This window comes from Ictalurus punctatus, chromosome 1 (genome assembly GCF_001660625.3).
Source record: "Ictalurus punctatus breed USDA103 chromosome 1, Coco_2.0, whole genome shotgun sequence".
NCBI classification, from domain to species: Eukaryota; Metazoa; Chordata; class Actinopteri; order Siluriformes; family Ictaluridae; genus Ictalurus; species Ictalurus punctatus.
Genome location: NC_030416.2, coordinates 9,226,060 through 9,250,830, shown reverse-complemented (window position 1 = coordinate 9,250,830; position 24,771 = coordinate 9,226,060). Strand labels below are relative to the sequence as shown.

General features: G+C 36.9%; 1 protein-coding gene across 2 annotated transcripts in view; it reads left to right on the top strand.

The window, feature by feature from the left end:
• Positions 1–24,771, top strand: part of LOC108278470 (uncharacterized) — a 203,173-nt gene that overhangs the window by 156,487 nt on the left and 21,915 nt on the right. The window lies entirely within an intron of this gene.

Below are 24,771 nucleotides of genomic sequence, written 5' to 3'. Positions count from 1 at the left end.
AAATACAACACAACAATAGACATAAATAATATAAAATAATTGTGTTTTAATTTGTGCGTTTTATTTACAGAAGTTCAGTCATTAATAATGTCATCACAAGCAGAACATGAATACCTCTGTTTTGTCACCTGGAACACAAATGGTATAAAAGGTAAAAAAACTTCAAAGTCATCGGCAAAGATTTCAAAACTGTTGAACAGCCTCAGTAACCTTCAGGCTGATATTGTCTTTATGCAAGAGACACATGTTGGACCCAAGTGTTACCAAATCTTCGAGAAAGTTGAAAAGGAAAACTGGCATGTATTCTTCACTGTATACAGCCCTAAAAGCAAAGGAGTTGCAATACTAATAAAAAAAGACATACCATTTGAGTACATATGCCATGATGAGGATTGCAGTGGGGGTTACATTGTGCTCTTCTGTTCTCTGTATGGTGAACTATACACTCTTGTAAATGTGTACAATCATAAGGAAGACAGAATTGTCTTGGGTAGACTGAAAGAGTATTTGATAGAGACAGCTGTGGGTGTGCTAGTGGTTGGAGGTGATTTCAACACAGTTTTAGATCCCAGCTTTGATCGGAAACCTTCAACTTCAAGGCATTCACCATTTAGAGCTATTTTAGAAGATTTTGCTGTTTCTCTGAATCTCAAGGACACCTGGTCATATAAATTCCCAATTGAGGAGGGCTTCACACGACGTCAAAAGAAGAGTTACTCCAGATTAGACATGTTTTTCATGCCGGAGGACAAAATGAAACAGGTGTATGACATTATTCCTCGTGAACAAGACATTTCTGATCATTATCCTCTTGTCCTTAAACTCACCATTCATAAGCAAACCCCAAATGTTGCCAAACGGTTGGAGGAACATAAATTCAATTCTGACGTGACAGCAGGGAAGATTAGTGGAGCAGAAATATTGAGTGTGATCAAGTCTTTGACTAACTCAGAAGAACACAGACTTGATGAACTGGAAGTACGCAACTATAAATGGTTTCAATGTTCAATTATGGGAATCTTAAAGATACGCTTCAACAACATGTTAATGAACAAATGTCTAGATACATCTTTTGATGAGTCTTATTGTTCAGGAGACAGACACATCTTCAATGTGAACTATTTGATATTCACTCAAATTTTGGCCAAGCGCCTTGATGCATTCATTACCCCTTCTTTCAAGGGGAAGATAGAAAAAAATCTTCACACTGTGTTCAGCGTGACCTTTGAGACAGGTGAACAAGAAATCAAGTGGTCTTTCCTGTTAGACGCCCTCAACAATCTAAAACAGATCCCCTCCACCCCCCCACCAGACTTTGACATTCTAGACTGCATTCTTCCTAGCGTCCAAAGCTCTCGAGAACTCAGGCGTTTGCGACTTGGCTGTCCTCTCACCAACACGATCCTAAATCTGGCTTTAAAGCACCTAGCAGATCAGATTTTTGATTTTAGATACAAGTGTGAGGATTTCAGACACTTAGGTGGTACGTGTCATCATAAGCGCAGCTGTAAGGAGATCATGTGTATGGCCACGGTTTGCTATCAAAGACGAGTTCTGCTCATACATACAAAATTAAAAGAGCATGAACTGAATGGTTTCAAAGATCAAGTGAAAAATTCAGGGCTTAAATATAGACTTAAAGAAAACACAACATTCTGAGCAGAACACAGAGGGCTGTCCAGTATACAATATAAGACCATTATTAAAACATATACATTCATTAGTCAACTTTTTTGCAAACTCAAACTGATGTCAAATTCACAAGTAAATATTTTTTACAGAACTTTTTTATTGCCAGCTTTATTATTCCTACATTTAAACACAGAATTCACACTGTTTTTTGTCTCTTCGCTGCTGTAATTAAGTAAATTTTGGTGTGGTACATGTGACACTGCCTCATAGAGGAGTATGTTGCTTATGTTACATGCAAGTATTGGTACTTTACCATGTGCAAGCATTAGCATGACTTGCAGAGATGAGCTTGCCAAAGAATAAATCAGCCTTTAATGATTAAAAAAAAATCCAGAAATTTGAGTTTTATCAAATAAATAAGACAAAAGGATGTTAAAAAGTCTGTTATTATGAATAGTATTAAATATGGCAGTCCTGCATTTTGCTTCCTTGTAAAATACATTTAAGTTGCTTTCCACTAGATTTTGGAAACTAGATTATTACTGTGCACATATTTTCCTGTATCCCCTTCAATATATTTCTTTATTACTAAATGAGCTGTAACTATTTGTATATGTTAATAATTTGCGTAAAAAAATAATCATTAAGCTATAGATTTAATGCTTATTCAATCGGTTTATTTGATGACAAAACATTTGTTAATATTTTAATAATGTATTTGTATTGTTAAACACCAGTTAACATTTAAACATCTGTAATCTATGCTTATATAAGGTATGTAGCTAAAAATCTTGAAATCTTGTTAACAACTGTGCAAGACATGAATTTATTATTTAGTAGACTTTTTAGCAGTAGCTAAACTTACAATGCCCTCCACTGGTAAATATGAGCAAAGAAGACTGTGAAAAATTCTCTTTATTGTTTAACCATTTTATCTTTTGTTAAACAAAATTCACAAAAAATACTCTACTCTCATGGACATCACACATTTATCCAAAAAAAATATATATCTTTGTTAAATATAGGTTTGCAACAATTATTGACACCCCTATGAATTCATATGAGAAAAATATATTTGAAGTATATTTCCATAGATATTTAAAATATTTTTAGTACACTGGGTGACTAGAAACAGGAAATTGTTCAACCATGACTTCCTGTTTCACAGGGGTATAAATATGAGGTAACACATAGGCCAAATTCCCTTAAACATTCATAACAATGGGTAAGAACAAGGAATATAGCTGTGATGTGTGGCAAAAGGTTGTTGAGCTTCACAAAATGTGAATATGCCATAAGAAAATAGCACAAGCATTGAAAATACTCATTTCCACCTTCAGAGAAGTAATTAAGAAGTTCCAGCCAACTGGAAATGTTATGAATCAACCTGGAAGAGGATTTGTGTGTATATTGTCTCAATGTCCTGTGAAGAGGATGGTTTGAGTGGCCAAAAAATCTCCATGGATCACAGCTGGAGAATTGCAGAAGTTAATTGCGTCTTGGGGTCAGAAAGTCTCCAAAACTACAAAACGAAGTCACCTACATCACCACAAACTCAAGTGTCTTTAGTTTGCCAGACACTACTGGAACTTCAAATGGGATCGGGTTCTATGGTCAGATGAAACCAAAATAGAGCTTTTTGGCAATGAACATCAGACGTGGTTTTGGCACATACAGAGAGGTAGCCATATGGAAAAGTACCTTATGTCCACGGTTAAATATGGTGGAGGCTCTTTAATGTTTTGGGGCTGTTTTTCTGTCAGAGGACCTGAACATTTTGTTAGGATACATGACATCATGGACTCTATCAAATATCAACAGATATTAAATGAAAACCTGACTGCTTCTGCCAGAAATCTTAAAATGGGCCGTGGTTGTATCTTCCAGCAGGACAATGATCCAAAACATTCATCAAAATCAACATAAAAATGTTTTACTGACCACAGAATGGATTCTGTATAGAGGAATGGTCTCAGATCCCTTGCCATGTATTCTCCAACCTCATCAGGCATTATAGGAGAAGACTCAGAGCTGTTATCTTGGCAAAGGGAGGTAGCACAAGTATTGACTAAAAGGGTGCCAATAATTGTTGTACACCTATATTTAACAAAGATTTTTTAAAAAATAAACCTCTGTTTTGTTTGCAATTGTTTGATATCCATGAGAGTATTTTTGTTAATTTTTTAAACAAAAGATCAAAAAGGTAAACAATAAGGACAATTTTTAATAGCTTTCTTTGCCCATGTTTACTAAGGGTACCAATATTAGTGGAGGGCACTGTACATGTATTTAGTTAATGCGTCTAATGATTTGTAAATGTATTTACATTTCCTGTCTATGTTAACACATAATTAACTGAAAAGTGTACATTTATGTTTGGCTAAATCTTTGCATGACCTTACTTCTCTCCAAATCATATGTATGACACACAAACCCTTCTAGAGAGCTTTTTACAACATCGAATATGACAGAACTTACAACAAATGTATTTCCTCTCTTCTCTGTCACTAGATTTTATGTCAAAATTTTAGTTGTAGTGTAATAAATGTTGAGACAAGGATATAAGTGTGAATTTAATTATTTTAAACATAAACAGTCCAAAATCCCCAATCACAAACATTTAAAGGTGCATTAGTTAAGATTAGCCAAGAATGGAGCTCTGGTGGTTAATTAGGTGCAACAAAAATGGATCGATTTTGTCTCCTTGGACCCACTTACAATTCTCGTCCATGTACGTGAAGCACAACTACAGAATGTACAGTGGCCAACACAGTTCAGTTAGATGGGAGTGGGTGTTAGCATAGTCAATTAATCCTGACATGTCGTTTGCCCACTAGGCCACTTATCTTGTTATGGATGTTATAACACTTTCAACACAATATATTTGTTTGAGACTGATTTGCTGTCGTCAAGTGCCATTCCCGTCCTGTTTTTAATTGAGTTTTTTTGTTTTGTTTTGTTTTGTTTTTTTTCCGTTCAGTAATACCTAGACCACCACTGCAAACACAAGGACTTGTCATGAAAAAATAAAAAATGCAAAGAGAATGTAGAGAATATGCAAAGATGGTAATAGTATTTTTTTCCTGTAAAAAAAAAAAAAAGTTACATGAATACAAAAGACAAATTAGATATAAAATATTAATATGATGATATATGAAAGATGAAAAGCATTCAAATAAATATCTAATCTAGTAATCTAATCTAATCTAGTCTAGTAAATTTCCAGTATATTGCTGCAGGTATAGTCTTAGTTGTAATTATCACTTTAATTATTGCAAATTTGGTTTTATTTAACAATATGGCTTCCATACTCATTATTCAGCAGCTTATAAAATAGCTAAAATATCTTTTTTTAAATAAGAATTTTTAATATTGTGTCTATTAGTACTTATTTGTACACACATGTATGAAACCATGACATTACATCAAGGTCATGAAATCATAATGTATGCATCGGATATAAGCAAGGTCTGATTAAGATGAGTTTCCTCTGATGTCCGTTATACAAATCAAACAAACAAGAATGCACCTCAACCTATGGATTGTATCATATAAAAGTAAAGTTAATTTTTTTCACTGTTCATTTGTCCCATTTATCGTATTAATTGATAATAAAAAGAACAAAAACAACTGCTTGTCATGTTTATTCACTATTATGCTTATTTATTATGTTTAATAAATATATTACATTTAAAAATACAAAGAGAATAAAAAACACTACTGCCTGTCATACTAATTTGATCTGTTTATTTAAAAAATATAGAAAATAACTATTTCCACAGGCTTTTTCATTTTCACTGGGTTTCCTGTCCTCAAGCTGACTCCTGAGGTAAACTCTGTCTAAAATGTACTCTGTCTTGCTAGTTTTGGTTTTGGCAAAACTTTCTGAGGAGTAGAAGAAGGTGTATTTTAGAAAGAACAACCATATTTACCCCCATCCGTCCCTAAATCAATTAAACAGTAATCAATACATTATTTTCTAATATGTATGTGAATTCATTACATACAAGTGTTAATTAATACAGTCAATCCACCAAATTTCTGTTTTGTTAATGTGTTTTCTGATTTGTTGTTGTGTTTTCTGATTTGTTGTTGTGTTTTCTGATTTGTTCATGTGTTTTCTGATTTGTTGTTGTGTTTTCTGATTTGTTAATGTGTTTTCTGACTTGTTAATGTGTTTTATGATTCGTCATTGTGTTTATAATTTGTTGTTTTGTTTTTGGATTTGTTATTTTGTTTTCATATTTGTGTTTTGCTTTGCACTTCTCGGCCACCGTAAGCTGCTTTCTGTTTTTCACTTTCATTTCTCTTGCTTTGTAAGTAGGAGCAAAAAAATAAAATAAAAATCTTGCCATAATCATCAACTTTTGTTGTAAATACTAGGGAACAGATATTTTCAACATCTGTGGCATATTTTCCTATGTAAAATGCTTCCACATTTTTTTTGAGCTCTTGTAAATCATGTGCCTAATTGGATTCTTCATCTCACACACTTAATTTCTGCAACCAGCTGACTGCACAAGGTAAGTTATAAATAATATTTTATACACCATATTTTCTAACTTTCTTAGACAATATTATATGATTCTTTTATAATATACTCTTTTACCTAAAAGCAGAAGTCAAACACATAATAACACAATGCACAGAACACAGTTTAAGTAAATGTCTGTGATGTATGTGGATGTTCATATGTATTTCTGTTTTACACAAGTACTTCCCAAATACTGATTTGTTTTAGTTTTAAATTATGTAATTTAAAATAATGAACTTCAGCTGTGTTCAAATTTATGTTAGTGTTTTATGGATTATTTGATTTTTAATATCAACAAATCATTGTCTATAAATCTGTAACTACAACCAAGATAACATCATTTGCCTTGTTTTGTTGCTGTAGATCTAATTATCCTAAAGGACTTAATATAAAAGCTTAACATAGAGGATAGGTGAGCCAGGGGAAAATTCTAATTGGTAAACAGAATCACTTACAATGGAAACATTTACTTAACAGTTGTCTGAACTAAGAACTGAGATCAAGTGATTAACAACCATCAAAAACAAACATGGGTGTCCCTCTGCATTCTTTGAGCCTATCTTGTGCTTTCAAGTTACCTGCATTCTTTGAGCCTATCTTGTGCTTTCAAGTTAACATTTCAAGTCTCTTGAAACGTTAATTAACTGACAAAAGTACAAAGAAAAGATATTAAATGTTTTCATTGACCAACTTAATTGTATTTTGTAAATATAAACAAATTTAGAATTTGATGCCTGAGTCTTACCTTCCAGGAGTACCAGGCTGCAGCACCCCAACCGATCCATCAGGAGGATCTGGTGTACCCTGTCTCCTCCACAATACCAAAAATGTCCACCAAGCGCAAAGTGCCATTTACTAAATCAGGCAACTGTATACGATCCATCGATGAGTCTGAACATGTGTACTCTGTATTCTTCTCACTCTGGGTGTGGGTAGACACCATAGAGACGAGGGCTGGCTTAATGTGAGTACAGTTGCTAGATATGTTGCCTACAAAATCAAGGCCATCCTCAGAGCAAACACGGAGAGGAAAGGTGGATGAGAAGCCAACATATACTGTAATAGAAGCATCGAGAGGGGTACTCACTGGGCAGAAATAATAGCTTTGGCTAACGTTACACATCCAAACTGGGCCATAGTTAAAGGAAGCTGCCCCCAACAGGCAGACCATAGGACACAAGTAGTGTTCATTGTAAGGTTCTACTAAACATTCATCCAAATTTCCCAAAGGTTGCATGAGTGGGGGTCGAGCAGTATGCTCATGACATATGAGACGTGTGATTGGTAACTGTGTGAGTCGTGTGAAACATCCAATCCAAATACAAATTACTGTGGAGGCGGGTAGCCTCCGCATAAATGCTATATCTCTGCAGCTTTAGCATTTGGGTGGCGGTCCTCTCGATTATGATAGTTTGGGGGTGATCACTGCATGCCATGTGGTTACAGTGAAACTAAAAGTGGAGGTGCGATATTGTATTCAGGCCCCTAATGTGAGTAATCATATTCGCCTTGGTAATATTACTGACTATGAAGGCACCGGCCAAGCAAAGAAACAACTTTGGGCGACCAGCAATCTTTAATGGACCTACTTGTGCAACGAATTGGAGGAATATCGCGTGCCTGCCATCTGCTGCAAAAAATCAGCTCCTGCCACTTGTTCTACAATGGACTGTATTGATTATGTCTGCTTTACACAACTTTGTACCCTTGGCCAATTTACAAAGCTAAGGCACATCTATGGTCTATATTATCAAGAGTAGTAGCCCTCATCGATATGGGAAGGCCATTAGTGTGTTAGTGTTGTCGGTGAGGGAGTATAGTGTCAGCCTGCCTGGTGTTAGGCACTCACAAATGAAAGATTGTGCTGCTGTTTCTGACAGTAGTGTGGTGCAATGATGTTTCAGTCATGGGTACTATTTTCTGGACCTTAGTAGGTGCTATTTTCTGAACCTACAATGACAATAACAAGTGCAGTCATTCCGACAACATTTATTAGAACGATGGCCGCAAGAAGCACCCGTTTTTTAGTGCGATGGCTGGTGCGGCTCAGCCGCATTCGGGGGTATGGCCACTGGGCCAGCTTGGGGTATGGTATCTTGTCCAACTGCATGGGCTGCCTGCGGCTATGGAACTACCAATTCAGGCAAGAGGAGCTGTAGAATTTGCTGGTTTTTATCTAGGACAGGGATAGTGTTCAGGTGCTATTGGGGTCACTGGGGATCAGGAAGGATGTCGAGATCTCTCAGATCCTATAGATCTAGAGTCCAAAATGGCTGCTCGTATGGGTGACACTCTTCCTCTAACAACTGCATCACCCCCTCTTCAATCTCAGCATCAAGTATAAAAGGGTCCTCGGGAATCTGGCTTGGGTCTAGGAGGGGGGCCGGAGGTGCAGGGACTTCCCCAGGTGGTATGACAGCCACTTCTGGTACTGCCCGTGTGGAGTCTCTGCCTGGAATCATCAATGCCCTGTGCTCTGGAGTCTTACCAGCTAGTGTGTTCGTAGGGGTGTTGCTGTCACTTGCTGTCTATCGGCATGCTCTGCGATCTTCAAACTCCTAACTTGTCCACATGTTCTGTGGGATGGACCTGCCTAGGGGTCACCTGGATCGCTGTCATTTGCATCTACAGATCATCTACAGAGAGTGTGCCGCCTGTTTCTCCAGCAGGATGCAGGAGTCTAGCTTTCCCTCCTTGATTAGGATGCTGGAGCCTATCTTCCCCATTCTCAGTAGGGTGCAAAAGTCTGCCCTTTCCAGCCCTGTGGCTACAGTGGATTAAGTGGTACCAGTGATCTTTGCCTTTGACCTTTACCACAGTTGGAGTTGCTCCAACAACCTTGAATGGGCCTTCTTTTCGAGGGTCATTGAAGTGCTTCCTTTTGAACGTGCGTATGTACACGTAGTCCCCTGGTTCCACCAGTCTCTCTGGTGTGGTGATGTCTTCACCATGGATTGCCTCATGAACCTGAGAATACAAATGCCTCTGGATTTTGGTTAGGCGGTGCACATATTCCTGCATTTCGCCCTCTAGCTGTTCAAGAGGTGGGCCCTTGGAGGGGCCCCGAGTATACACCAAAGGCATAGGGTAGCCCGTCAACATTTTGTGTGGGGTTAAATGAGTAGTACTGTTAGTCTGGGAACACATTTTCATTAGGGCTAGTGACAATGCTTGAATCCAGTTAAGCCACAAGCTTTCACAAATATTTGCATCCTTGTTTTTCAGTATTCCATTTGCCCTTTCTACCATTCCATGTGACTGTGGATGGTACACACACCCCAGCTTATGCTCCATACACAAGGCCTTAGCTACAGCATCTATAACCTGATTAACAAAATGCGGAGCATTGTCTGAGCTGATGAAATCTGGGACTCCAAACTGTGGAATAACTTCCCTACACAGAAACTTAGCTACTGTTAACGCCTCCTGATTGGCCAGTGCAACAGCCTCTACCCAATGACTCAAGCGGTCTCATGTCTCGCATTGGTTGAGTGCCTGTTAATCATGCTAGCTAAATAGGGGGACCACCAAACATCCCTGATTTTAAATTTAAAACGGTGTTTTAAAATTAAAACAATCCTCATCCACACTGGCGTTTCCGCTGTGTTTCAGAAAGGATCTCCGTCCTCACTACACAACTGAAAACGTTTGTCACATGACCATTCAAGCACACTGGACATGCGCATGCAAGTATGAACAGGAAGTTGGTTGCTAGTCACAGGCAGGCACAAAAACCGGTGTTCCATGGGCTTACGCTGCTTGAAATAAGATTTGTTGCTGATTGCTCTAATAATAGCTCGCCTCTTGTGCATGTAGGCAGCTGCAGTATTATAAAATACAGAATTTAACTGCACAATGGCTGCTAAGAATGACAACAAGGTCAGCAAAGCTTGCAGTTCAGTCTCCGTGGTGTTGTGTATACGATTAAGGCAGTGTAATGGTCATTTAGTAGGGGCTTGAGAAATCAGGGAAAGATACGCAAAATTCAGAAGACCCAATCAGGGGGTGAATGTGGACGGAGCCTCACCTTTGTTTTCAAAAGTCTTCGTTTTGGTCTGTTTACACTGAAATGCAAGCCCAGAGTTTTCAAACTAAAACGGAGTTTTCAGCGTGTCCAAAAGTCTACGTTTTTGAGAGTCGAAAACGCTGGAGTAGTGTACACGACAGCCATAACCATAGCAAAAGTTATGCGTAAAACGAAACTGGGCCTAAGAGTTATTTTAGAAGATCATACTGCTCTCTGAATCTGAGAGACACAATACCTTCACTTTTCTGATAAGGGATTTACACAATTTCACAATGGGTCATTACAGAATAGATTTTATTTTTAATGCCAGAGGACAAAATGGGAAAATACAAACTACAGAGCTATAGAGTTAAACTACAGAAAGATTTTGATAAATGTCCTCTTGGCCTAAAACTAAGAGTTCAGAAGCAAATAAAAAGAAACCTCTGCAGAGAGATACAGATGGAGAGAGATTAACAGAGAAAAAGAAAAATGTCCCCTGATGATGTCACAGAATCTACTGTAGTAACAGTTTCAAACTCAGAAGTGAAACGTTTATGTGGTGAACACAGACGAGCGGAGTGATACACACAGTGAAACTTTCCAGTGCAGTTAAAGGAAATATATTCACTCTTGGAATGCCGCTCGACCAATCAAATTAGTGGACCAGAACTAACTGTTGTATAAAGGTTCATAATCTATCAGTATATATGCTTCTCATCTTCATGTGTATGTTAGCACAATATTAATTGAATAAAAACAATTTCTGTATAATCATCTTTGGCTACATCTTTGCACGATTTAGGCATGTCCATACATACTGCAAATCATATTTATATTGTGTATGTTATTCACTGTTAAATATTTTAATTACATATTTGCAATTATCTGCAAGCATAATATTTTATCTTTTGCCATCAGGCCACAAATGTATAGGTCTACTATGAAAATATAATATTTGATTGCTGTAAAGAATATAAATCAAGTAGCTTTCTACTTCTGAACTCTGGAAAAAGAGTAACTAATATGTAACATGTGACATACATGCTAATAACATCAACAAATTGCTTTTTTCCCTCCTTTTTTGTTTAAGAAACATGCCCATAATGAAACATATAGGGCTTTATTTTTGTGATCATGCCACGCTTGAAAAAACAAAGCATTAATATTTTTATTTTTATACCCATTAGCGGACATGCTGACATGGCACATAATGGTGCAAATGTAAACGGTTTAGTTTTGAATGAATAAATTATCAAGAGGTGTGGATTGGATAGTTGATGAGATATTCGGCTCCTCTTATTTCCTTTAAGATGCACTTTTCCTTTAAGTGCAGCATAGTGACATTTTACTAATGATATACGATTGGAGTTTATTTCCAGATTTCATAACAGTTTTAAAGGATAGAAATAACCAGCCCGCTGACAAAATCTACAGCAGTATTAGTATTTGCAGTATTCTCTGTCACTAGACTTTATGTTTTAGGAAAAGTGTAATAAACATGGACATTTGGATATAAGTATGTTTTTTTTATATACTGAATGCCAACAGGCCAAAATCCACAATCAATGACAAATATATAAAGCCATCAATATACCAATTTTTAACTAATACAGTAATGAAGAAGCAAAAGAAAACAACAAATGATCATACACATACAGTCTTACATTTGTACCACCAGCTGATTGCTGAGCACAAGGTAAGTTTCCAACAAGGAAATCTGTATGATACACTATTTATTTTGGTATTGATATTTATTACAGCAAATGATATCTTTTAGTCAGGTTTACAAATGTCTTCACTAATATACAGTTCACATATATGCCTTTTCAACTATAAGTCTAAAAAAGGTGAATGAGTATGTGGTAAAAACTGTATTGAGAACACACAATACATAGTGGACTTTGTACATAAAATGACATTCTCAAAATCCTTCACACAATTATGGCCCGATATGAAACAATTAAGATAGGTGATGTGTCATGTAAAACGTTTTAGAGACAGATGCAAGTGCAGTTAAGAGCTTTATTGAAGAGAGAGATACAAATCCAAATGGAAAGGCAAAATACATGGTCATAAACAGGCAAATGGTCAGGCAAAAATCAAAGAGGATGAACTAGGCTAAGACAGGAATCGATAAACGAGGATGAGAACAGGATCAAAACTATGAAACAAAAACGAGGATCAAAAGGCATGATACTGTACAAACACTCCACCATAAACAAAGGCACACGATAGGTTTAAATACTTAACGAAATCAAAGGTAGAGCATAAACAGCTGTGAATAATAATGACACGTGAGGGAGACATCCAATAATGTAACAGGGACGGAGACAAGTCATAATCCATAACAAAACACACATGTAGAAAGTGAACAAAGTCACTGATAAACCCAGAAGAGCGTGCTATTGTGCTTCAAGCAGTTGAGGGGAAATCCGTGACATACTGCTTGATCCTTGCTATAAACATACATAACATACAATAGACAAAAATATTAAAATAACTGTGATCCTAATTGTGTATTTTATTTACAGAAGTCCAATCATTAATTATGATGCCCCAAGAAAAAAGAAGAAAAAAAGAAAAAACAAGACTCTGTTTTGTCACCTGGAACACTAATGGTATAAGAAGCCTGGATGAAAAGTTTTCAAATGTGTTGCGCAGTCTCCGTAAAATTCAGGCTGATATTGTCTTTATACAAGGGACACGTGTAGAGCCAGATTGTTACAAAATCTTCACAGACTTGGTACCATTTCCATATCATAAAGATTGGAAAGTCTACTTCACTGTACACAGCCCTAAAAGCAAAGGAGTTGCAATACTGATAACAATGAGTCTTCTCCTATAATGCCTGATGAGGTTGGAGAATACATAGCAAGGGGTCTGAGATCATTCCTCCATACAGAATCTCTCCAGATCCTTCAAATTTCGAGATCCACGCTGGTGGACTCTTCTCTTCAGTTCACCCCACAGGTTTTCTATGGGTTTCAAGTCACGGGACTGGGATGGCCATAGCAGGACCTTGATTTTGTGGTCAGTAAACAATTTTTGTGTTGATTTTGATGTTTTGGATCAGTGTCCTGCTGGAAAATCCAACCACGGCCCATTTTAAGCTTTCTGTTAGAGGCAGTCAGGTTTTCATTTAATATCTGTTGATATTAGATAGAGTCCATTATGCCATGTATCCTAACATAATGTCTAGGTCCTCTGGCAGAAAAACAGCCACAAAACATTAAAGAGCCACCACCATATTTAACTGTGGGCATGAGGTACTTTTCCATATGGCTTCCTCTTTGTGTGCACCAAAATCACCTCTGGTGTTTATTGCCAAAAAGCTCTATTTTGGTTTCATCTGACCATAAAACCCGATCTCATTTGAAGTTCCAGTAGTGTCTGACAAACTGAATATGCTCGAGTTTGTTTTTGGATGAGAGTAGGGTTTTTTTTCTTGAAACCCTTCCAAAAAACTTGTATGTGATGTAGGTGACTTTGGATTGTTGTTTTGGAGACTTTCTGACCCCAAGAGACTACTAACTTCTGCAGTTCTCCAGCTGGGATCCTTGGAGAATTTTTGGCAACTCAAACAATCCTCTTCAAAGTGTGTTGAGACAGTATAGACACACGTCTAATTCCAGGTTGATTCATAACATTTATAAAAAAAATAACAGTTGAATGGAACTTCTTCATTATTGTCCTGATGGTGGAAATGGGCATGTTCAATGCTTGTGCTACTTTCTTATAGCTACTTCCTATTTTGTGAAAATCAACAACATTTTGCAGCACATCACAACTATATTCCTTGGTCTTACCCTTTGTTATGTATGACTAAGGGAATTTGGCCTATGTGTTACCTCATATTTATACCCCTGTGATACAGGAAGTCATGGTCGATCAAATATATTTTCTCACATGAATTCATAGGGGTGCCAATAATTGTTGCACACCCATATTTAACAAAGATATTTTTTGGAAAAAACCTGTTTTTACAATTGTTTGATATCCATGAGGGGCGCACGGTGGCTTAGTGGTTAGCATGTTTGCCCCACACCTCCAGGGTCGGGGGTTCGATGGCCACCGTGGCTCTGTGTATGTGGAGTTTGCATGTTCACCCCGTGCTGTGGGGGTTTCCTCCGGATACTCTGGTTTCCTCCCCCATTCCAAAGATATGCATGGTAGGCTGATTGGCATGTCTAAAGTGTCTGTAATGTATGAATGGCTGTGTGAATGTGTATGAGAGTGTGCCCTGATATGGATTGGCAGCCTGTCCAGGGTGTACCCCGCCTTGTGCCCGATGCTCCCTGGGATCGGCTCCAGGTTCTCCGCAACCCTGAAAAGGATAAGCAGTATAGAAGATGGATGGATGGATGGATGATATCCATGAGAGCAGAGCATTTTTGTGACTCTTTTAAAAAAAAGAACAAAAGTTAAATAATAAAGACTTAAAATAATAAAAAAAAATTCATAGCCTTCTTTGCTCATATTTACCAAGGGTGCCGATATTAATGGAAGGCACTGTATGTAGGTTGTGCACAAATGTGTCTGCCCTGTTTTTCTTTTTTAAGCTGATATATAAGAAATAAAGCAAAAAACAGTTGTAATCCCATTTTGCTTTATAGAATTTTATGCTGTGAAATCTGTAAAATGTGCAATGAGATATAATTTACCCAACTGTTACCCAACACATGATGTAAGTTACTTGCTTTTACCCATCATGAGTTGTTTCTTGTGTGACACCTTGGTAACGAAAAGCCTTTTTATAGACCATCAACTTACTAACCCAGCTGATATTAATTTGCACACATAGGGGGTATAATTACTTACAGATTTCAGCTTGTTCCTCGCCTTACCTTGCCTTGGAGAACTGCTTTTTTTTTAGCATGTTCAATACTTTTTTCCTGTGTCATTCCACTTTATTACATATCACTTTATTTATAGAGTTTAATGTTGTGAATTCTTTATATTTCTTGATTTCTTGAGTTAATACTGATGACTGGTGAAAATTTCATGTGAACAGCCTCATTGTAAATACATTTACTGAACATTTTTTGATGCGTCCAATACTTATTTCCCCACTGTAAAATTCACTATAAACATGGGCTTCATAGAAAGTGTTACCAAACACTCTAACAGTGATCATTAATGTTTTCTCCAAGTTGCTTTTCCTGCCATATATTACATAGAGTAATCATTTCCATTCTTCTGCTGTATGGACCAATAACTACATCACCTGTGACATGCTCTTATGTTTTCAAAGCTCCTCTGAATTGTATGACTCATGTGACTGTTTGTTCTGCTACTAGGTGAGTGCACAAGGTAGCTTTCAAAAGAGGAAATCTATAGAATAACATTTAAAATATTTACTGAAATTTATGTGAATTACAACATTACAAATACATACCTTACAATAGTTCCTGAATGCTATTAAATTATTGTTCCTCAATAGAATTGAATGTTTTTCTAAATACATTTAGTTATTAGCAGGCAATAATAAATTCTAATGAAATATGTGCCATTACATTATATTTTGAAACAACTGCCGCGTGAACTGGATGTTCATATGTATTACAAAAGTATGGCTTAAATAATGATTTGTTTGTTTTAATTTTAAATTCTGAATTTTTCAATTATTTTAATATCAATGATAAATAGCCTAACAAAGTAATCATTCACAATAATTCTTAACTTCAACCCAGATAACAGCATTTGTTTTGGTTTCATGCAGAAGATTTGGTTATTTTGTGGGCATCCTGGAAAAAATTCCATTTGGTAATAAACAGAATTACTTACATTGAACATTGGACAGTGAACAACAGTTGTCTGAGCTGAACTGAGATCAGCAACAGCAAACACTTATGTCTCCCTGCATTTAATATAATATGCAATATATTTTATATATATATATTTTATATATATATTTATTTTTTGCAATGTCAAGTTCATCCATTTATCATTTGAAGTTCATTTGTATGCTCAGAAGAAAAAAAAAATGGTCTAATTTGTCATACATCAACATTTTTTTTTTTTTTTTTGTAGAGCATGCTGTTTTTCTCAGTGTATGACTTACTATCAAATACTGCTTATAAAATTTTATATTTTACTTTAACTTGAGTCTTATCAACTGTTCAGAGCCTTTGAGTTGAAGCTGCTTGTGTGTTGTCTGGTTAAGTAGTGTTATGGTGTTAGTGTTGACTATAGCACCTAGACCACAATTTAGAATTTCCACTTTGTCTGTTATTTTGCTATTAATAAAACATAGACCCCGACACAATTGCAAGGTTTTGACTATTTACAAATGACATAAAAAAAAAACATTTATATCATATTCTGAAGCGGCATGACTTACACTTTTGTTAAAACTGACAGAAAGCCTCTTTAAATGTGTCATGGAGTTAAATTCAATTCAATTCAATTCAATTTTATTTGTATAGCGCTTTTTACAATAGACATTGTCTCAAAGCAGCTTTACAGAAATATCAACATGGTATACAGATATTAAAGGTGCGAATTTATCCCAACTGAGCAAGCCACTGAGTGGCGACGGTGGCAAGGAAAAACTCCCTAAGATGTTTTAAGAGGAAGAAACCTTGAGAGGAACCCGACTCAGAAGGGAATCCATCCATATCTGGGTAACAACAGATAGTGTGAAAAAGTTCATTATGAATTTATATGAAGTCTGTATGGTAAATGAATTAATTATTTAATTATATTATTTGGCACGTGCAAATATTTTGACACACTTCTGTTTGTCAAAACTTATTAGGCCTTAAAACATCACGAAAAACTAAACTACATTTTCTGAGATTTTAACACAGGCGTACATGTCTCACATATTAAAAGACAATTTTAGTATCCGTTAATTTTAATTGTAGGAGAAAACTGGTTAATTTTGAACTTTTTTTCCGCTAGTTTCGTCTTCGGGGTTTAAAATGTCATTACAGGCAGTGATGTGGCAATGTACTATAGTACATCGATGACGCGTTGGTGTCTCATAATTATTCATGAGACTGTGTGTTATTATCCTATGAGAAGAAGACACTTTTCACTTCCAGTGCAAGAACATTTTGCGCCTGGACTTTTGTTTGTTTTGTCTGACTTGTATGTGCCTTGTGGGAATTATTTAGCTTTTTTGGACCGCTACTATATATATATATATATATATATATATATATATATATATATATATATATATATATATATATATACCATTGACTACATTTACCCATCCTGCACTGTGGCTTACAAACATGGCCGCCATGGATCGCAATTCCCAGAACACTCACATTCATTGTAATCATGCACACCTGCATTCGATCTCACGCACAATCGCACCACACATAATAGAGACTGTTTGAACACTAAATATTTGCAAAGTATTACGTGAGTTTCCATATACCAAGCGTTTGTTTCTCGATACGTGTGTGATTGTTTTTATATTGTTCTTGCGCTCATTCTCGATTCTTGTTTTGCCTTGTTTGCCGATCGCCTGACCTATTGCCTGTTTATGAACACGTCTATGTTTCACGATTTGAATTTGTCTGCCTGTTGCTCATATAATAAAGCTTTTATCTGCATTTGCATCCTTCCTACCTCCTTTACGTCCATTACGTGACATCTATACAGCTTGTAGATCTGCTCCCACTCTCCAGACTGGTCCACTATCAGCATGTGTCAATGAAATAAGTCCAATTTAAAAAACTTAACAATGACAAAACTGAGATCATTATTATCGGAACACCAACACTTACTAAACATATCCTCTATGAACTTAGCTGTGACATTGATAGCACTCTCATTAAACCAACTAGTACTGTAAAAAATGTAGGCATCAGCTTTGATCCCTCCCTGACCTGTGAAGCTCATATAAACCTCGTTCCTAAAATTGGTTTCTTTCACCTGCGTCGCATTGCTCGCCTCCGTCCCTTCTTTAGCCTCAAAGTTGCTGAAACACTGGTTCATGCATTTATTTCCTCACAGCTTGATTTGCAATGCTCTCCTCATTGGTCTACCTGCTAATTCTATTGCTAGGTTGCAATATATTTTAAACTCTGCCGTTAGACTTCTCACACATACCAAGCTCAGATTACTCCAATCCTGTCTGAACTGCATTGGCTACTGGTTTCATTTCGTATTAAATATAAAATACTCCTGCTCACATTTAAATTACTTCATGGTTTGGCACTTTTCTATCTTAGTGCACTGCTTCTCCCTTGCAACCCGCCCCGCTGTCTCAGGTCCTCTGGGCTCTGTCTCTAGATTTTGTCTCTCAGCCATGGGTGGCAGGTCTTTCAGTGTTATAGCACCTAAAATCTGGAATTCTCCCCCTCTAACTCTCCGCAGCATCACATCCATCTCTGAGTTCAAATCGCAATTAAAAACGTATCTGTTTTCTCAGTGTTATCTGTCCTAATCTGTTATAATACATTTTCTCAGTGATTGTACTGTGTATTTATTTTCTGTGTTTGGTTGCTCTTTGTTTTTCACATTGTGTGTTTGTGCATGATTGTTCATTGTTTATGTATCATTGTATTGTAAAGTGTCCTTGAGCTCTGGAAAGGCACTATATAAATTAAACATATTATTATGGCAGCACATGCTGCTTTCCTACAACAGTGTAGTAGATGAGTGAGGCCATCAAATGGGTCACAAGTGTTTGTTTCAGTGGTGTAAGGGTTCGAGTGTGTTTTCTTGGGACCGCTATGAGAATTGGAGAAAGATGGACTTCTGACTTGCACATGAAGGCAGTTTGCGTCTACACAATGATGCGGTACTAAGTCCCGTGGACTTTTAAATCCCTTCAAACGGGGTATGTGTCTAATTTTTAACCATGACAGTTTTAATTGTCATTTGAGCTAATTAAACCTCTGAAAGCTCCACGGGCACCGATGGGCGCATTGAAAGGAAGACTCTTCCCCCTTATATTCATGAAAAGCTCGAGCCTATTAGCTAGCTACCATTGCGACACTTCTCCCATCTGTGCTGCCTTCGATTTTGTTTTATGTTTTCCTCCATAGTCACACCAGGGGCTATAGATAGGGCAGAGGACCTGCACTGCTATCCATTGTGTCTCCATTTAGCCCTGTGAATTCAGGAGGGGAGAAATCATCTACTTCATCAGAGCCCTGTGCACTGCTGCCACTGCAAACTTTTTGTCACAGATTATTGTGAGTGTTCTGAAGGCTCGCCCCCCTCTTCCTCCCCTGCCTGTCCCTGTCACGCCCATTCCCCCTCCCTTCATTGCATAGCCATCCACACACATTTAAAATATTGCATTTTTCAAAAACATTTCAGAGGTAGACTTGAGCTGAAAGAGGGAGGTTTCATGACCCTTTAATTGATTGATTAGGATTTATTGCCTTGTTACACAGTTGTCAAACCATGTGCTCCTTTAAAAAGCTGACTGAGGATCTAAAAAAGAAACAAATTGATGCATACAAAATCAGGGGAAGGCTATAAGAAGATATCAAAGTGATATGTTCTAGCTCACAATTTCCACTGATTGAATTGTCATTAAGAAATGATCATTAAGGGGAAATTTGGAAGTCAAGGCAAGATCTGGAAAACCAAGAAAGCTCTCAGATAGAACTGACTTGATACTGTGCAGTAAGTAACGTAACGGAGTTGTTTAGTAGCTAGGTTCAGTTGGGTTCAGTTCAGCTAAGCCAACAGACATGCACGCACATGCCTCATAATAGTTATTATTGAATGACCATCCACAAATAATCAGGTGTACCACATTCATTTGATCATTCTCCCACACTCCTGCTAAACCATGCCCCAACTTGCCACATCCTCATTTCCACCACTTCTGATGTGAGTGCTAAGTTTTGTGAGTTTTCTCAATTTAATAATAATAATAATAATAATAATAATAATAATAATAATAATAATAATAATAATAATAATAATAATAATAAAATCTGCAAGCAGCATTTTCAAGGGCCAAGCACCCAGACTCAGTGACTACATTTACATGTACAGCAGTGAGCTAATTATTGACCTTATTCTGAAGAAGACAATATTGTGATTAAGGTGTTTACACATCATTACATCCCCACTCCATGCCGTCCGACGTTCCCTCCAGAATTTCACGTATCAACATACAGTTCATCTTCGTTATGGTACCGTATACAGTTTTGGGTGTTTTTATTTTTTATTTTTTGCGAACGCATCAAGTGCAGTTAATTATTTGTCATGTTATACGTGCAAATAGATGACTGCTTGAAGCCGTGGGCTGCATCCGAAACTGTGTACTTACCTACTATATAGTAGCTGAGATACATGTATTACACCTACTATATAGTACGTAAGTACGCAGTTTGGGGCACAGTCATGCTTTCTTGTTTGATGTAAAACTGTTGAGCACCGCCATGTGTGTATGTGTCCTGTCGCAAAATGGGGTGAAAACTCCCACACAACGTTAATAATGTGATTAAGGTGTTTACATGTCTGTAATACATGTCGATAATGAGACTAAAACATGGGTCCTCATACATGTAGAGCTGCAACAACTAATCGATAAAAATCGATAATAATCGATTCTGAAAATCGTTGTTAATGAATCTCATTATCGATTAGTTTGTCTGAGCACAGTATGGGGCATGTTTACTCATTATGTTACTTCTGTTCCGAAAACACGCTTCAGAGAGTAAATACTAAAGTTGTGTCCCAAATGAAGTACTGTACACTTACACTGTGCACTCTGCACTAAAGTCCAGTGAGTGGATTTTAGAAAGGTAATATCATCACAAATATAACACTAGCGTTTTTTTTTTTTTATTAACCGGAAGTATAAGCCACGACAGCGCATAACGTCATATGCATGCTAGCATTAGCAAAAACCCAGAGTCAATAACAATGTCTTTCGTCAGTTTACTTTCTGTCAGCGTTGCATTTTATTCCCAACACGACCTCAGTCACCATCAGACGGAGTAGAAATCATCACATGACGATTATAGTATATATTTATTAAATAGTATATATTTATTATATTTCTGTTCTGCCATCAACTGAGTGCATAAGATAAGTTCCAAACAAAAGGAAACTATTTAATAACATTTACTGAAATAGAGGAATGTTTATATTAGCACTAAGTGTGTTAGCACTAAATGAAATATGCCATTACATTTTTTAAAGCAAATTGTATGTGAACTGGATGTTCACATGTATTTGAGTTTTACACAAGAATTTCATAAATATTGATGTTGGTATTATTTTGAATTTTGAATTTAAACTATGCTAAAATGTATTTTTCAGTGAATCATAGTCTGTTCATTCTTAACTACAATCAAGATAACGTCATTAGCATTGGTATTAGGTTATTAAATTATTATTAGTATTATTATTAGATTATTACATTATTATTAGATGAATATCATTTGGTTTCTTGTTGTAGATCTAGTATTTTAATGGGCTAAATATAAACTATAAACAGGGTCATTAGCCTAGATCAGTTAGGGGAAAGTTCCAGTAAACAAAATAATTTACTTACAATGAACATTGTTATTTAACAGTCGCCCAACCTGAACTAAGATCAAGTGATCAACCAGCAACAAAAGCAAACACTGGTGTTGTTGCATTCTTTGGTCCAACTTTGGCTCCTAAGTTGCCTGTCTGGTTTTTTTAAGGTAAGGCTCATAGTAAAGAGAGATGTCAATACCATATTACATTACACATTCTACTATACATTAAGGGTGTGTTCACACTTGGGCAGAATACTTGAGTCTGCACCTAGGACCAGTTCTGTATCGGTTCAGAGAGGGGCTCAAAATACCATATTTATTTTCATGCTGAAGGATTACTTCCAAACCATGGATTGATTACACATTATGTTCTTGCTTTGAGGGTCACTTGTAGTCCAGGAAGTAAGAATACAGTCTAATTTGTCATTCCACTTTAACATTTTCTTCTTTTGAATGTCAAAATTTTCTTAGTGTAATACACTAAGAACACAGTGTAATACACTAATTGACAGTTTTTACTTTACCTTGACGGTTCAAGTCACTGAAATTGAAGCTGCTCACATAAACACTTTAGAACTGTTGAGTTTGCGGCTGCTTCTTCACTCTATACATTGATAAGGCATCATGCTGTGGAACAAAAAAGTGTCACATTTTACCACAAAGCAAGGATGTTTTGCTTTGTTGGCTGCATAAAAACTGTGCTTTGTCAGTTTTTGTGCAGTAAATTACTCTGTATCATTTTACAATGCTGTAAAAGTGCCGCATTAAATTTACAAATCATTAAAATGCGGTGTTATGTGATTACTTAGAAATTCTTTCAAATCCACTGATTGATTTTTTTGTGACTTTTTTCTGACAGTTGGAGTTACAGGGAGCTTGCTCTCCTCTCCCATCATCTTCCTCTCATCTTATATCATTATTTAGGTTGTGGTAAGTGCATTCTAATACATTTTTGGAACCATTTGAACATATGCTGCTTTGTTTTTCTGTTAGATTTTTAAGTAGGTGTAATTATAAAATGATCAAGTTCTTAACAAGGGAATATATAATAACATTTACATTCTATAATTTAGTTATATATATATATATATATATATATATATATATATATATATATATATATATATATATATATATGTGTGTGTGTGTGTGTGTGTGTGTGTGTGTGTGTGTGTGTGTGTGTGTATATAATGTGTATTTATTCTATCAAGGTGTCATGAATTGGAGACACAGACAGAAGCAAGTCCAGGTATGGCAGTTTAATTAAACAACAACAAGTACGAAGGATAAGGCAGAAGTCAATAATCATAATAGGCAGAGGTCAGGTGATCAGGCAAAGAGAACAAACAGGACAGGGCAAAGAGAAGAGGTCGTAAATGTGAGTAAAGTCAAAAAACAGAATAAACAGACACGGTATAAAAGCTTGGTATAGACAGAGAATATTTGATATTGATATTTAATGTTTGCTCCAAGTGGCTTTTCCTGTCATATATTACATAGAGTAATCACTACTGCTATGGACCAATAGCTACATCACCTGTAACATGCTCTTGTGTTTTTAAAGCTCGTCTGAATAGTAAGATTCATTTGATTGCTTGTTCTGCTAAAAGCTGGGTGTGCAAGGTAAGCTCCCAATGAGGGAATCTATATAATAACATTTTAAATATTTACTGAAATAGAAGATATGTTAATTACAACATTACAAATACATACCATACTATAGTTCCTGAAAGGTATTACATTATTGTTCCTCAATATAATTTAATGTTTTCTAAAAACAGTAGCACGTAAATCATAGGAATGTCAATATAAAATATTAGTTCTTAGCAGGCAATAATCAATTCATATGAAATATGTGCCATTACATTATATTTTGAAGCAAATGGTATGTGACCTTTGAGTTACTTTTTTTTTCTTCCAATTTTACACAAGTATGGCTCAAATATTAATTTGGTTCAGATTTCAAGATTTGGTTCAGACAAGTGATGTCATTTTAAACAATGTTCATCAACTGAGTACAAATGTGTATTAGTGTTACACCACGGCGAACTCGCAGGCACCGAGCGGGCATGGACTACATATCCCAGCCACGCCCGCGCTCAACTTCGCCGGAGTACTGAGTGCCAACACCTGCGCACCACCCAAGGTTATTTTAGACCTTGTTAACGACAACGTGGGGTGAATAACGCTCAGTTTTCCCCAAATGCTAGTAAGTTACTAAGCTTCCTATTACATTTTGGACTTTCATGGTTTAAGGACTTTAGCCTCGTTTACAACTTATGATTCCTGGATCTCGTCTTGGATTCTTTCTATTGCTTCGGACTGTGTGCTTTGTACTTCACGCTTCCCTCGCCTTTCTGTCACTGCTCGGCCCGCACTTGCCTCCCACCTGGTAATGTAACAGTTTACTTCGCCCATCATGGAGGCAGCGGGTGACCCAGATTGGGCACGCGCTGGTCAGGAACAAAGACATGTGATGAGTGCGCAGAGCGAGCAGATAGCACGCCTCACCGAACAACTGGAGCGTCTCCGTGTCGCCGAGGGGCAAACCGTGACCCTCCCCGCAACTGCTGTCTTTCCTCCCGCGTCTCCCCGCGCGTCTGCTCGAGCTGCGCATGCAGCACTTGCACCGGCCCTGCCGGTGGTGCATGTTGGCTCGAATTTAGCCTATTACCCAAAAACATTTAAAACTCAACTTAGAAGCCAATACTCACATCTACCTCTGAGCCCAGTTGGAGATAGAAAAAATACACCAGCCGTGAGTGAGAAGAAGCAAGGGTCCAGCTTTATTGTTCCATTCCACCACACGAGATCCACACCGATGAGAATTCTCAAAAGTGATCCCAATACCCTGAGCTTAAGCTCCAGTATTTATACTGTATTTACACACTAGATAACCCATAGGTTTCCAGAAAAGGCCTATTTCACTTACCCATAGAATTGAAACCAGGGGTTTTAATTTACACATAAAATCAGAACCCAGGCATTTCCAACAACCCAGGAAACAAAAACCCAGAGTTTCTAGTTACCTAGGTGGTCAGAAACCAGGATTCTCATTTACCTAGGGGGTCAGAAACCAGGATTCTCATTTACCTAGGTGGTCAGAAACCAGGATTCTCAATTCCCTAGGTAAAAAAAAT